The 16,363-nt window shown below is 38.9% G+C and overlaps 1 pseudogene; it reads right to left on the reverse strand.

The window, feature by feature from the left end:
- Positions 1-5,657: 5,657 nt before the first annotated feature.
- LOC125919284 (glyceraldehyde-3-phosphate dehydrogenase-like) lies at positions 5,658-6,979 on the reverse strand (annotated as a pseudogene).
- Between the last annotated feature and the right edge of the window lie 9,384 nt (positions 6,980-16,363).

The following is a 16,363-nucleotide window of genomic DNA, read 5'->3' on the forward strand; positions in this document are numbered from 1 at the left end:
CTGTAATATGCCTTTTTATCTGTTAATATTCTTGGTCAAGAGGTTTATCTGATATTAGTATGGTCACCAGCTTTCCTATATTTACTGTTTGCAGGGTGTATCTTTCTTTCTCCACTCAATTTACTTTCAGCCTACCTGTCTTGTATATTACAAGTCAGTCTCTTGCAGACAGCATATGGGTGGGTCTCTTGATCAGTGCTCCGTTTTCTTTCCCTTTCATTATTTTGGCTTCATTCACATTTCTTAGTCTTTCTTGGTGCTTCAACTCTTTAGACTAAAACCCTAATATGTATTTTTAAAATTTATTTAGAGAAAAAGCGAGAGCGAATGGGGTAGGGGCGGAGAGAGAGAGAGAGAGAAAGAGAGAGAGAGAGAGAGAGAGAGAGAGAGAGAATGAATCCCAAGCAGGCTCCTCACTGCCAGCGTGGAGCCCAGTGAGGGGCTCGAAATCATGAATCACGAGAAAATGACCTGAGCCAAAATCAGGAGTTGGATGTTTAACGATGCTTAATGGACTGAGTCACCAAGGTACTCCAAGACCCTAATATTTAATGTAAGTCATTATTTAACAGCCCCTTCCTGCACCCAGTGTTGAGTCAAAGATATCATTATAGTTGCCACTTTCTCAACTCTTTCAACAATATTATACCTTTCTTACGATGCAGAAATCAAGATTGCCCAAGAAATTCCTAGTAATAGTCACTAAATCTAAGTTTAACTCCTTGTACTTATTATTTTAAAAAGCTAAAATTTATTTGGTACATGGGTAGGGATAACCCTCTGCTTGCATGCACGCTCTATTACAGGTTCTGATCAGGGCTAGAGTTGTGTGGCCCTTAGCAGACTATTCAGCTGAGGACAGAGCTACTGATAACTCAGAATCCTGTTCCAGGTAAATAACTGAGGACCTGAGGCCTCTTTTTTTCAAATATAGCCACAGTTGTTTTTTTCCCCTAAATGCCCTTCCATTCCTTCCCCCATTGATACACATGTAACACTTTTCAGTCCACTCCCATTCTCTCAAAATATTGTTGTTATTTACATGTTACCTTTTCAAAATGAGCTTTGTACTCCCTGAAACTGGCTGTCTCTCCCTCTGAAATAAAACCAGTACTAAAGGAAACTGTCATTATACTGAAATCCATCTGGATGGTTGATTAATTTCATATTGTGTTTGCTCTTCCTAAGCCATTATAGCCATGACTAAATAGGGACCCCCTGATCCTATAGATTTCTTCAAAAAATATTTAATGAGTGTTGCTGTGTGCTAGGCACTGTTCTAGGAACCAGAATACAGAGGTGAACGAGACAGGAAGTCTCACTCTCATGGATTTTAGTTTGTTGTGATCAGAGGCTGACAATAAGTTAACAGAAAAATAAACAAGACATTTTCAAATGCCTAGAATTTTGCTGAGTCTCATGAGAGGGAAGAGTATGAGAGGAAACAAAGCTTAGAAAATTACAGGGTCCTTATTCCTTTCCTAGACAAATCCAGGGTGGATTTGGGGGGCCGTTATAGGATCCAAGATAGATCCAAAGACCTAGGACAATAAGAAGAGAGCCACACCACTTTCTTGAATAGAGTACAGAAAAGAAGCAAGACTTCAGTATTTCCTCCAGGCTCTGCACGCTTTAGGAGCAAAAGAAATAATGACTTGTGATGTCTACACAGATGGTCTGAGACATCCCCACAGAGTTCTGTGTTCTCCCAGGATGTTTCAGAAAAATGTTGAAATGCAGAGAGAGGCATGATTATAACATATATTATTGGCAGGCCAAAGAGGCCTTATAATTGAAGCATGAATGTTGACCTTAAGAGATCTCTTTTTCTGCTTTAGAATCTTAGTCTTAACCCCAGCTGCTATGGTCTAGGAAACAAGTCCAATGCTACCCACCCCCACCCCCCAAAAGAAGAAAAAAATAAAAAGAATAAAAACACTGAAGAATTAAAAGTAACCCTACAGATAATTAAAAGCCAGTGTTGCCCAAATTACACTAAAGCTCCCATACACGTGCATATGGAATTTACCTTCATACAGCCAGCCCCCTTTATGCTTTCCATGACTTCTAAGGAGAAAAATGCTTGGATTTTTTTTCAGTTCCCTTTAGATTTGTATGAACATTTGCAACTGCCTCACACTCCCCCCTAGATAATCAGTGCTTATAATGCATTCAGTTAAGTCAGCCATGTCCATGGGTGGATAATTGCTTGTGATTTCACAGATAGACAGTTTCTTTGGTAGTGAAGCTAAAATACCATTACTGGATCAAGGCCCACGGCAGAGGGCTGGAAGAACACAGTCTGCCCACATTTTGGCAGGACTAAATCACTTTTACACAGGCTCTCCGCCTCTCTTGATTCTCTAGTCTTGGAAAAAATTTTTTTGAAGTTTGATTAGTTTTTTTGAAGTCTGATGAAGTTAAAAATTCTCAGAAGAGCCATCTCGAAAAGCCATATAGGGCTTAAATATGTCTGTGCATTTTTTAGTCACTGATCTCCAGAATGAAGAAGGGCTTTTGAAACATATTGCTTTTTTTTTTCATTTGTAAGTTTATTATTTTTATGGCTGTATTCCTAACTATTCACAATTTTTATTACCACTTTTCAAAATTGTAACTCTGGAAATGCCCAAAGATATCAGTGTCTTTTTAAAAAAAAATTTTTTTAATGTTTATTTATTTGTGTGTGTGTATGAGATATATATATATATAGAGAGAGAGAGAGAGAGAGAGAGTAGCGGAGGGACAGAGAGGGAGGGAGACACAGAATCCAAAGCAGGCTCCAGGCTCTGAGCTGTCAGCACAGAACCTCACACGGGGCTTGAACTCATGAACTGTGAGATCATGACCTGAGCTGAAGTTGGATGCTTAACCATCTGAGCCACCCTTGTGCCCAATACATGCTTTTTATAGTAAAAAAGAAAATTCCAACCCATACTTTAACCGCTTTGAAACCCAAGTGTGACTGGCTCCTGAGTATTGGGAGAACACCAGCCTCCCAGTAGGTACTGGCAGGACTGTGCAAATAGATGCCTGTCCACAAGCTGAGACTGTGGCAGAATTCATGATCAACCATTGGATGCAGTCCGTGGACCGAATGTTAGAATCAGCATATGAGCAATATCAGCAAAATTAGGTATGATTTCAGGCCCTTTGCCTCTAGGTGTCTGAAGTATCATATGCTTTAGGTTTCCGCAGGTTCCATGACCTGGCAACATCTGAACCTTCTTTTTAGATGTCCTTAGCTTCCCAGAGACTTACTTTCTCATGGCTTCTTCTGCCTGGCATGCTGTGTTTCTCAGGATGTCAAATAGACCTCTCCACTGTTCTCTGCATTGAAATCATGTCTAGCGAGCATTTTACAAACACAAGATGGATATATGCAGATCGCAAAAAGACGAGCAGTATCATGGACCAGTTAACCTCCCATCTTTCCTTTCTGACCTTCTCTCACTTCACTTGCCTCTTACTTTCTAACACACAGAAGGTGGTGCTCAGTGCCATCAGGATGCCATTCCTAGATATGGCGATGGGGCACATATGTGATTAGTAATATACAATCCAGAGCATATCTTAACATAATATTTGCTCCCCAGTCTGGGATAGGGGGCTTGCTTTCCTGGGTTTTTGGTGAAAATAATAGATTAGTGGAGGATGACTGAGTTCATGCTACGAAATGAGTAATATATACACTTTTACTAAATAGTTCTTTAGTACATGGACTGCCTGAATGTTATACAATAGAGTATGAGTCACCGCTGTCCTCTCTTTCTTCTCGCATAATCCACATCCTGCTGATCCCTCTTATCTGTGTTTCATGTTGTTCCTGCATGGTGGCAGTCTTTGCTTTCTGTCTCTAATGATGTACGTGCTCAACTTCCGCGTTAAGAACAATCTTCTTCCGTTGTGTTTCTAAGGGTGCTTCTCTCTCAATATTTGACAAAACTCCCCTTGGCAGTGTCTTACTTATTCTTCTCTCATTTCACTGATGAGTAAAGTTATGCTCCAAATCTTTTGGGCAGAAAAGTCATACCCATCTTGGTACCTTATTGGAAAATGGAATTGCTGCATGAACTGAAGCCCTGACACTTTGTGACTGCCCTTTAGCATCCCCCGGGGCTGCCAGGCTTCAGGCTTCCACTGTTAAACCCTTCCCTGCCTCTTTAACATAAGTAGTCCCTGAAATATGTTGAAAAACTTTGTATTTATTTTTTTTAATGTTTTACTTATTTTTGAGAGAGAGAGAGTGAGTGAGTGAGAGCTGGGGAGGGACACAGAGAGAGGGGGAACAGAAGATCTGAAGTGGGCTCAGCGCTGACAGCAGCAAGCCTGATGCAGGGCTCCAACTCACAAACTGTGAGATCATGACCTGAGCCAAAATCCGACGCTCAGCTGTCTGAGCCACCCAGGCGCCCAAGACTTTGTGTTTAACTGAAGATCACCCACGCATGCATGCACACACCCCCACAAATGGAGAGATAGGGTTCCAATTTCCGTTGGGAGAGGTCCTAAGTGAAAAAGAGAAGTGTCCACTGAATATGAGTAACTGGGTTTCAACTGAAAAAGCTGTGGTTATAAAGTGACATAACGTATAAAAAACTTCCAGCTGTAAACTGACACATGCTGGACACAAATAACAAGCTGATGTGAAAATGTGATGTGACTGTGCCATTAAAAAATATCACTGAAAAAATATGTATCACTGACAGCAAAACAGGCTGTGGATTTTTTTTAACTTCAGCATCCATAAATATCTCATTGTCGCTGTCGGACAATTGCATTTATTTCAGAATGGGTTTTCTGTTCTAGGGACAGTTTGCAGACATTCGGCTATCCCATTTTACAAGTTCTTTATAGTGAAATGATGTGCTCTGTGTTCTCTAACATTGGGTTTTCATCCCATTTTATAGTAACATGTGCAGAAGGCACCTGACTCCGTGGTGGTACGTGCCTTAAGGAATTGTCACGCCTCATGTTCACTCTGTGGACTCTCCAGAAACTCACTCGAAACTCAGGATATATTCCCTGTTTTACCTCTTCCTTTCCATCACGAACCCTCTTGTTCTTACCCTCTGTGTTCAATTTCTGTCCCTCTCCTCACACATGGGCTCTGTCTCCCTGCCCAGCAACCTCACATTAATACGATATTAAGACTATATTCCTGGCTTTATACTCCAAGTTCTGTTTCTGGGCTCACCCTGCATTTTGGGGTATTGTTGAGGCTCCCTGTGACCTAAGTCACATCCGTCACTCCAAGTTCACTCTTGCCTGAAAATGAGTTTAAGAATCATACTTTCAAAGTTTTGAGGGGAGAACCTTCTCTTCCTCTCAAATACTTTCCTCGCCTGTTTGCTAGTACCTATAGTTAATTTATGCCATAAACAAAACACTATATCATAATGTCATGAAATTTTCTTTTCATTCTAGAATCTTTGGTGTGTTGGCTTTTATTTATTTATTTATTTATTTATTTTTGCTTGTATGTGACAAGAGGGCTCCCTAAGCCCCTCCCCTTCTTCAGGAGGCCTGGGATGGAAACTATGTAAAGATCAAAGACTCTCAGTATATTGGGGGATGAATTGGGGCAAGAATTCCCCAGTAGCTGAGGGCCTCTCTCTTCCTCTTGCTATCGCTGGGGCTGGTGGTCCAGGCGGCTCTTACTCCTTGGAGGTCATGTTGACGGTAAGGTCCACCACCCATTTGCTGTAGCCAAATTCATTGTCATACCAGGAAATGAGCTAAACAAAGTGGTCACTGACAGCAATGCCAGCCCCAGCATCAAAGGTGGAAGAGTGTTAAAGTCACAGGACACAACCTGGTCCTCACTGTAGCCCAGGATGCCCTTGAGGGAACCTTCCCATGCCTGTTCTCACCACCTTCTTGATGTTACTGTATTTGGCAGCTTCCTCCAGGTGGCAGGTCAGATCCATGACCAACACATTGTGGGTGGGGACATGGAAGGCCATGACAGTAAGCTTCCCATTCAGCTCAGGGATGACCTTGCCTATAGCCTTGGCGAGGCCAGTAGAAGTAGAGATGATGTGGTAGGCAGCCTCTTGGCCATCACACCACAGCTTCCCAGAGGCCCCACCCATGGTCTTCTGGGTGGCAATGATAGCATAGACTATGGTCATGAGTCCCTCCACAATGCCAGAGTTGTCATGGATGACCTTGGCCAGAGGGACCAAGCAGTGGATGGTACAGGAAACATTGCTGACAATCTTGAGGGAGTTGTCATACCTCTCGTGGTTCATGCCCATCACAAACATGGGGGCATCAACAGAAAGGGCAGAGATGATGACCCTCTTGGCCTCACCCTTCCGGTGAACACCAGCCTTCTCCATAGTGGTAAAGACTCCAGTGGACTCCATAGCATACTCTGCACCAGCATCACCCCATTTCATGTTGGTAGGATCTTGCCCTTGAAAAGTGAAGATGGTTTTTCCATTGATGACAGTGGAAAATTGTCAGCCTTGACTGTGCTGTTGAATTTGCCATGGGTAGAATCATACTGGAACATGTAGACCATATAGCTGAGGTCAATGAAGGGGTCACTGATGGCGACAATATCTACGTTCCCAGAGTTAAAAGCAGCCCTGGTGACCAGGCATCCAATATGGCCAGATCCATTTACTCTGACCCAGACCATCACGTCTCCGAGATGCAGCTGCCACTGCACCAGAAGATGCTACTGTGTGACAAACAGGGAGGAACAGAGAACTCGTTCTAGAATCTTTGATACTTGCTAAAGTTCGAATCATCCTGGGATTGGCATTTTTTAAATCTGGGAAAAAGTTTTAATAAGGAGACAAACCTTGGGACTGCGTTGGAGGGGCAAGATCTAGGACACCAGATATGTGTGTGGGAACACATGCATGTGTGTGCGCTTACATGTGCTCAGAATAAGGCCACTGTTTCTGTCTCCAAATCACAAAGTTACCCTTCATTTTGCTGCAAATTTTTATTCTTAATAAAAGTACAGAGGTAAATAAGTCTAATTTTTCTGTAGAAATAATTTGTACAGCAAAGAAGCTGAGGACGGTGTAATTTAGTTCCTAATCATACAAACTACATAATTTCTCAAGATGGGAGTACATTGATTAGGCACCTGCATATGTCAGAGGCATCACCAACATTATCTCAATTCTCCCAGCAACCATAGAAGGGGGCTATTATTCTTCCAAATTTAGTGAAAAAGAAATAAGGCAAGGTCACAGATTTATTAGTGACACAGGCAGAATTCTAATCTAACTCCTGACACCTCATCTTATGTATTTTTTATATTCCATAAAGAAGAGGGATCTAGTAGTTAGAGCTCAGATTTTGATGTCAGAGAGACCTGGGTTCAAGTCTTCCCTCTTCTCTTACAATGTCTGAGACACAGCAATTTACCTCTGGGCCTTGGCTACTTCCAGTTTTATATTCTTTAAATTTCATCTTAACTTTCCTTCCTGTTTATTAGTGTCTGTTACTTTCTCCATTGCTCATGGTCCATCTATCGTCATAAGCTTTATGTTCCCTCGTCCCATCTGTAATTTTCTTCACTGTGTCAGATTCAGAAGTAATTGCTGGCACCTCTTAGCACTACTGAAATTGAAAGTGTGGGCATTTTGGCAATTACATTGACTGTCATTTTCATTCATGCTAAAGAATACTTAGTCAATTGTTATTTCTTCAAAACAGTTATATTTACAGTGTTTCTGTATACAACAGATGGTTATGTAGTTTATGTACATCATCCATGTCAAAATGTGGTTCCTTTATCTCAAATGAGTAGGGCAAGTTTAAAGTGGCTGGCTCTTGAAGGGACCAGCCCTTAGTTGGTCTAATGGTATGTACTAAAAGTATGTACTGACCATAAAATTGTATGCTTTTTATCTGAAGACTTTTAGATAAATGTTTACTTCCAAAGAATAGGATTGTTGATATGACATAAAACAGTAATGGCTAATACGTACACAGCACTAACCATATACCAGGTACTGTTCCAAATGATAGACACCTAATTCATTGCTCACAATAACTCTTGAGGAGGGTATTATTAATGTTATTATTATTATTATTTCCATTTTATGGATACATTAAGTAACTTGCCTATATCACCCAGCTAGAAAGTGGTAAGGATAGTATTATAAATCAGAGATGAAAAGTAGACTGTTCAATATATGATATTTGGAATGTTGATTTTCTACATGGAAAAAATAAAATTATATCTGTTTTAATAAACTCCAGATAAAATAATATCTGTATGTGAAATATAGATTTCAAACATTGGAGGGAAATATAGACATAAATTTGTAATACTGGCGGTAAGGAAGATTGTCTTACACAAAAACAAAAATGACAAAACACATATTTGATCAATTTTACATCAAAAAAATGTAAGTTCAACAAAGACACATAATCAAAGTCGAAAGCAAGAGACACAAAAGACAGAGATAACCAAATTTATATACAGATTATTGTTTAAACCCTTCAAAAATCTATTAGAAAAAGAAATGGCACAGAAAATGGACAATAGATGTGGATGGGTGATAATCATAAGAAGAAACCTGAATAGCCTGACAAAATGCTCAGCTATTTGTAAAATAAAAATTCGAACAAGATATCATTTCTCATTGTCAAATTGTCAAGAACGTTGATATTGTGGCAAGGAGGCAGAGAAACAGGAACACTGTATGTTGCTGTAGAAATAGAAATTGGAGCAACCATTGCTGTAGAGCAATTGGCAATAGCTCATAAAACATTACAATGCAATTTAAGGAAAAGCATATCCTAGAGTGGTTCTCCCATTTATGCTCAAGGAAAATGAAGAAAGATATTCATTGCAGCATTGTGTATACTAGCAAAATAGAAGGGAAAAAGAGAAAGACACCTAAATGGTCATCAGAAGTGAATATATAGTATGACTTATAGTCATAAAACAATTTTATATGGTAGTTAAGAAAAGTGATCTATATTTTTAGTTAGATATATATAATATATAATAGAGTACATATAATATTTTAAATATATTCCTATATCAACATGGAAAAATTCCAAAAACCTTCTCCCCTGTGGAAAAAGGATTCACAGATCAATGTTAACACTATATTTTTCATATATAGTTACTTTTAAATGACACAAATAGGAACTATCTTTTTTTTGAAGATTTTATTTTTATGTAATCTCTATACCCAACACAGAGCTCGAACTTACAACCCCAAGATCAGGAGTTGCATGCTCTAGCAACTGAAGCAGCCAGGTGTCCCTAAAAACTATCTTATTAATAAGTAACTACAAAAAATAAAAACTGTACTATTAAGGTAATTAGTTAGAAAGTTAATTAGAAAAATACTTGGAATAGCTAAAGTAATTAGGGTAATATACCTACAGAAGACTAAATATTGGATTAAAGTAATTAAGGTAATATAGGTATAAAATAGAATGAATTAAAGTAGTTAATTAGAGCAATATATCTACAAAAATGAAATATGAAATTACTGTCATTAATTAGGTAATTGATTCAAATGATTAATTATAACAAAATAATTATAAAATTGCAGTCGCTTAAGCTAATAATTTATTTCTTGCTCATATAACAGTGTAAATTTTCCTCACCACCACATTTCACTCCTTCATGAAGTGACTCAGGGATTCAGATTCCTTCAGTCTTTCAACTGTAACATCAAAAAAAAAGAAAAGAAATTAAACTCTAGCATCTTCTCCGACCTTGTCCTCTGCATACAGCCAACAAAGGGGAAAAGAGATAGAGGGAACACATCTGCTTCTTCAAAGCTTGGCAGGCAGTGCTTTCAACCATTCCGTTGGTGAGAAACAGTCATGGGGCCACAGCTTAATAGAAGACATGGGGTCACTGGCCAGACGGTGATTTCCCAGTGACAACTCTGAACTATGAAAAGGAGAACAGGGCTTTTAGCAAACAGCTGGCCATCTGTAACTCACCAAACTTAGTGTTTTTTTATAAATGGAGCTGCATGAGGGAGTGGGAGAGTGGGAAAGGAATAAAAAGACTTCAACTTGATCTGTACTGTTGGTGGGAAAAAACGATGTGCATCAAAAACGATAGTTCATAGTTGCTACTTCTGTGATACGTGAGTGTTGTTACAGTGCTCACGATACTTTTCTCAATTTAAACAAAAAAAATTTTAAGAAAAAAGAAAAGATGTTCTATAACTGCCAGTGTAACCACATTACTACATAGCAACAGCCCTGTCACTGTCTTTGGATTCAATTTAGTGGCACCAAGTCATAGGAGAGATGGTCCTATACTGAGGTTATTCTGGAAAGCACCATGGTGAGATCAATGGATAAAATCTGAAGTCATGTTTGGGTTTTAATCCTGGCTGTCCTACTGCACCAGGTGACCTTAGACACATTTGACCACCCTCAGCAATGACAATAATAATTTATATCTCATAAACTGTTGGGAAGGTACAATGAAATATTGTTATGGAAACTGCTTGCTACAGAGTAAGGATTTTTAAATGTCAATCCCTTCTTTTTTGGTTTGTCTAGTAATTACTGTAAGAGAGTAGCAGTAAAGAGGGGGTGGGTAATAACATTTCTGGATTTCTTTTTATGTACCACAGTGCTGGGGTACAAGCTCATTTGCACAAGACCATTTCTATTAAATTACTCATGTTTTGCCTCTTCTGGAAATTTGGTTTCTTTAATATTTGTGTTGTTTATTTTAATTCCTCTTGAATTTCCTTCGTGTGGTTTGTCTTTATGCATTTTGGTCTCATAATACTGAGTTGTCTTCAGTTGTATGGTCTGATGTCTCCTGTGCTATTTTCATGATGATGGTTTTATAGCTTTTCCTTGGACACATTTTTCTTTTTTCATTGCTTAAAATTGTCCTGGGTCCCATGGCCCAAGATCCTCTTTTGCATGCTTCTCTTAGCCAGGCTGGAAAACACTTCGGTGCCTGACTAGGCAAAACAAAACAAAAAACATCCTGGAGGGTTTTAGACCCTAATTACTTGAAGGGCATGTGGGACTCTCAACCCAGGTAAGTTCTTCCTTTTACAATTGGCTTCCCAGCAACTAATGCAGTCAGCTGGAAAATGTAATAAAATGCACAGTAAAGTCAACCCAGGAGGCTTATCCCAACTTCCTGAGTCGTCCAAGTAATCACTTAGAAACAAAGGCCAAAATAGTCCTGTGCCACCCACCCACAACACTGGTGCTGTCCGAATGTGCTGCTGGTCCCAGGAAGCTCACTAAAAACCTAGCCCAGTGGAAGACATCACATAGGAAACATAAGGGAGAGATGAAATACTTCTCTTCCCAACTCTCATTTCTTCTTGCAACTTCAAATGCCTTTAAATACGTTTTTCAATAATTCATTGTTTTGTGCCAGTCTTAGCCCATCGATAACCAGTGTTGTAGCTGGACGGCCCTTGTGGTACTTGTTAGGATTGCAAGAGGCCCTCAGCAATCAAGAAGCTTTGAAAGGACAGGTTTCATTGCTGACAAGTCTTGGAAATTATACAGCACATCTAGGGCCACAAGGCAAGGTCTCAGGGAAAGAGAGAAGCACGCCTCCACGAGGGAGTGTGTGCAGATCTGGGGTTCTGCTTTTATTGGGTAAAGGGTGGCTTTCACAGGCACATTTCTGGTGAATTTAAAACAAATGACTTGGAATTTAAGGTGCAAGAAGAGAAAAAACAAGAGGCACAAATGGTCAGTTATGGAAACTAACCAAGGTCTAAAACAAAGGAGCCTGAAATGTAGGGGTAGGGTTGGGGAACCTGGCTCTTGACTATGTGTGGCTGGCAGGATGTTTATTCAAGATAGCCATCTTTGAAGTAGATACCTCTTCCAAGTGGATGCCTCAGCTGAAATCAGGCATCTGCATCACCAAAAAAAGAAAAGAAAAAAGAAAGAAAGAAAGAAAGAAAACCCAACTGTCAGGGCTTACCCTACATTCATTTTTTCATTAACTCATTTATTCTTTCCTTCAAGAAACACATAGTAAGTTGAACCATTTGCCAGGTCCTAGGGTTTTAAAAATTAATTAATCTGTAGCCTGGGAGATCTTAGTGTACTGGAAAGATAAACAAATAAATAATGATCTTACACTAACATAGGTTAAAGAGGTGTGGTAGGAGGAGAAAGAGAAGCAGCAGAGAGCAGGGAGATACTAGAATTTGGCAAAAGACATGAACACTGGCATTGAGCCTCAAGGGATGGGCAAAGCTGGAGCTGGGAGAACAGCCAGGGGCAAAGGAACCTAGGAACAAAGTCATTATGTACTCAGGGATAATGAAGGTCTGCTGTGAGGAGAGACAAGGATTGGCTCATGAGGTCAAGGAAAGAGGGTTAGAGGAAAAGGTAAGAAGGTGATCCTGGGAGGTCAGGTACAGCCAGTTTTTGGTGTTTTTTTTTTTTAATGTTTTATGCACACTAAGGGATACAGCATGCAGAGACACTAAAAAGAGTGTGATTGTGTATTCTAGCTGGACTCCTTAGCTGTGTGAACTTGGACTTACCATCTCTGAACTTATTATCTCTGACCCCTAATTTCTTCACTTGTCAAGTGAGGATAAGACTCAGGATTGAGCTAGAAATGAGAGGGAATATTATAACTATAGCTGCTATTTATGGAGTACTACGTACAGCTATCTTGCTTTGCATAGGTTATCTCATTCAATTATCAAGGAATACTATAGTATGTTAGATATTGTGATTATCCATATTTTGCCATTGAGGATACTGATATTACACAATTTTATAGTAAGAAGCTACAGTATGATTAAACATAGAACTGTCTAATCCTAAATCAATGTATTTAACCAGTAGCATGTAAAGTGCTTATTGCCTAGTACATAATGCATGTTCAATAAATGTTAGTTAGAAATAATAGCATTAGTCGCAACAGCCAATAGTGCTAATTACAGTATGTTAAGTAGGCAAAGGAAAACTAGTGGCGAAAATTGAAGTAATGAGTAATGACAGTAGTGCTGGTATTCTAGAGAAAATGAGAAACAAGGAAACAAGTTTTCTGGTTATTTGTTTTTATTTGTTTCCAGAGAAAAACAACATGATTATATTTGACTTCTAAAACTAAACTCTAGAGGAACTATATTTGAAAAATGCATTTTGGGGGGGCATCTGCGTGGCTCAGTCAGTTAAGCATCTGACTTGGGCTCAGGTGATATCTTAATTTGCGAGTTTGAGCCCTGCTGTCAGCACAGAGCTCGCTTCAGATCCTCTGTCGCCTTCTCTCTCTCTGCCCCTCCCCTGCTCACGCTCTCTCCCAAAAATAAACATAATAAATAAATAAATTAATTAATTAATTTTGGGAGAAAGTTCCTAGAGCCTCAAAGGCCATTTATTTAGGAGGTTATTTCATAGTCTGATAAGAGATGATGAGCACTGGACATGCTAGAGCACACTTAAGCTACATTTCAGAAATAATTTGTAAGACTTAGTGAATTGTTGAATATTGGAGCGAGATCAAGAAAAGGTGATGTCCCCCATCCAAGATGCGGAATACAGGAGAAGAAACACACCGAAAGCGGTGCTTTTATTTGGGAATGTGTTGATAGTGGGCCATTCAGGTGACCGTCCAATGGACAGTAAACCCTGGGCCAACAGTCTCTGGCTAAACACGGTGTGCAGTCTTCCTGTGGGGGTAGATAAGAGCGCTCCAGGAATGGAAAGTGAGAGGAGAAAGAGGCACAGGACCAAACCCTGAAGAGATTCACCCTTTGTGACATACAGAAGAATTCACACAGAAAACCAGGAGAGGAAGAACAGAAAGGGCTTCTGGGGAAGGTGAGGATATATTTTACCTCCTTCCAGTTTTGTAGGAACTGACACCAAACTCCTGTGAGTACCAAGATTTTCCTTGCCCCCGGTATCTGTTCTCATATATTCTATCGCAGGAAGTTATGATCCCCATGTAACTGCCCATAAATAGAAACTGAATTTTTACATTTATTTAATTTTGTTATTGCAAATTTAAATCTAAATGAACCCATGTTCCTAGTGGCTACCATATTGGGCAGTACAGCTTTAGAATGATCACTTTAAAAAAAAGTAATGCAAAGAGCTACAGCTGAGAAAGTAATGGAGAAATTGAAGTGGAATGAGTGAAAAAAAATGTTGATTATTTTAAAAGAAGGAAGAAAAGCGGCGCCTGGGTGGCTCAGTCGGTTAAGCGTCCGACTTCAGCTCAGGTCACGATCTCACAGTCCGTGAGTTCGAGCCCGGCGTCGGGCTCTGGGCTGACAGCTCAGAGCCTGGAACCTGCTTCCAATTCTGTGTCTCCCTCTCTCTCTCTGCCCCTCCCCCGTTCATGCTCTGTCTCTCTCTGTCTCAAAAATAAATAAAAACGTTAAAAAAAAATTTAAAAGAAGGAAGAAAAAAATGAATAAAAGAGCAAAAATAAACAAATAGCAAATTAGTTAACTTAAGCCCATATCGGTAATTACGTAAAATCTATATAGATTAAATATTGTCATTAAAAGAGGTATCATCAGATGGGATTTTGTTTAAAGACCCAAGTATTTGCCATTTTAAGAGGCATATTTTAAACATAAAGACTCGAAGAGATGAAAGTAAAAGATTAGGAAAAACTACTCATCCAAACACTAACTATAAAAAGGCTGATGTGAAAATACTAACATCAATCAAATGAGACATGAAATTAAAGAATTTTGTCAGAGCTGAAGAGGGGCAATTCATATACATAACTGGTCTAATTAACCAGAAAGACATACAAATCCTCTGTGTAAAATATGAATTTTTTTGTAAAAATATGAATTAAAATATATGAAGCAAAAATTGACAGAACCAAAAGGAGAAATAAGTAAATCTACAATTACAGTTGGGGATTTTAATATGTTATTCTGTAATTATAGAAAAAGTCAACAAAAAGTCAGAAAGGATATTAAAAATTGAACAACTACTATTTACCATGTGGACCTAACTGACAGTTCTATGCCATCATATCCAACAACTTCCGAATACACATTATTTTCAAGTGAACATGAGACATTAACAAAAATAGCCTATATTATGGGACAGAAAGCATTCTCAATAAATTTCAAAGGACTAAAATCATGCACAGTATGTTCTCTGATCACAAATAAATTAAACTAGAAATTAATAGCAAAAAGAGAACTAGAAAATCGCCACGTATTTTAAACTAACACATTCTAAGTAACCCATGAATCAAATTAAAAATCACAATGAAAATTAGACAATATTTCGAACTAACAGATAAAAATATAGCACATCAAAATTTGTGAGACACAGCTAAAGCAGCAATTTAGAAGAAATTTCTACTTTTAAGTGCATGTATTAGAAAAGAGGAAATGTGTGTAATCAGTGATAAACACTTTGATCTCAAGAAGCTAAAAAAAAACACGTTGAAGGAAGAAAATACTAAAGATCAGAAATGAATGATATAGACAAATGGATCAAGGGGCATCAATTTTTTACTGTAAAAGGAGAGAAGTGGCTACAGATGAGGTAGATTCATGTACTTCTCATTGGAAAGATGATGTAATTTATCATCTGATTATTTCTTTCTCAGTGAAGCATGAGATGAATTCATCAGCTGAGAGAGAGAGGAAAACATGCGAGAGATTGGAGGAGAGAGGAGAAAATGTAAAACAATGGTGTGAGAATACAAAAGTAAATTTATTAGAGGGATGTTAGCGTTTTTGACCCATTTGAGATTAGTGACCATAAAGTTCAAAGGATGTGCAGTTTTGTAGTTTTTTTCCAGCAACGTTCAGCTGCCGTAGACCACATGTCATTTTAGGTACACGTTGGATTGTCACATAGAATAATTTTATCTTATGGTGCCTGACTGGTTCATTTGGTGGAATATGTGACTGTTGATCTTGGAGTTGTAAGTTCAAGCCCCACACTGAGTGTAGATATTACTTACAAATACAATCTTTAGGGGCGCCTGGGTGGCTCAGTCAGTTAAGCTTCTGACTCTTGATTTCAGCTCAGGTCATGATCTCATGGTTTGTGAGTTTGAGCCCCACTTCAGCCTCTGTGCTAACAGCTCGGAGCTGGCTTGGGATTCTGTCTCTCCCTCTCTCTCTGCCCCTTCCCCAACTTGCTCTCTATCTCTCTCTCAAAATAAATAAACATAAATAATAATCTTTGTAAAAGAAGGAATAATTTTAGCGGATTACTCAATCACATGGTAAGCCACAAAATTCAGCCCCAATTTTACTGTCCACATTTAAAATATATTTGTTAACTTAATTTCTGTCATCCTCACTCCAGTTTTTAAAATTGTGGGCTGTGTTTTTAATGAGGAAATATCACACTGAGGTATCCTAAAACCATGAGTTCCTCTATTACATCAATGGAAACTTAACATTCTATT

Source organism: Panthera uncia, chromosome B4 (assembly GCF_023721935.1).
Source record: "Panthera uncia isolate 11264 chromosome B4, Puncia_PCG_1.0, whole genome shotgun sequence".
Classification (NCBI taxonomy): domain Eukaryota; kingdom Metazoa; phylum Chordata; class Mammalia; order Carnivora; family Felidae; genus Panthera; species Panthera uncia.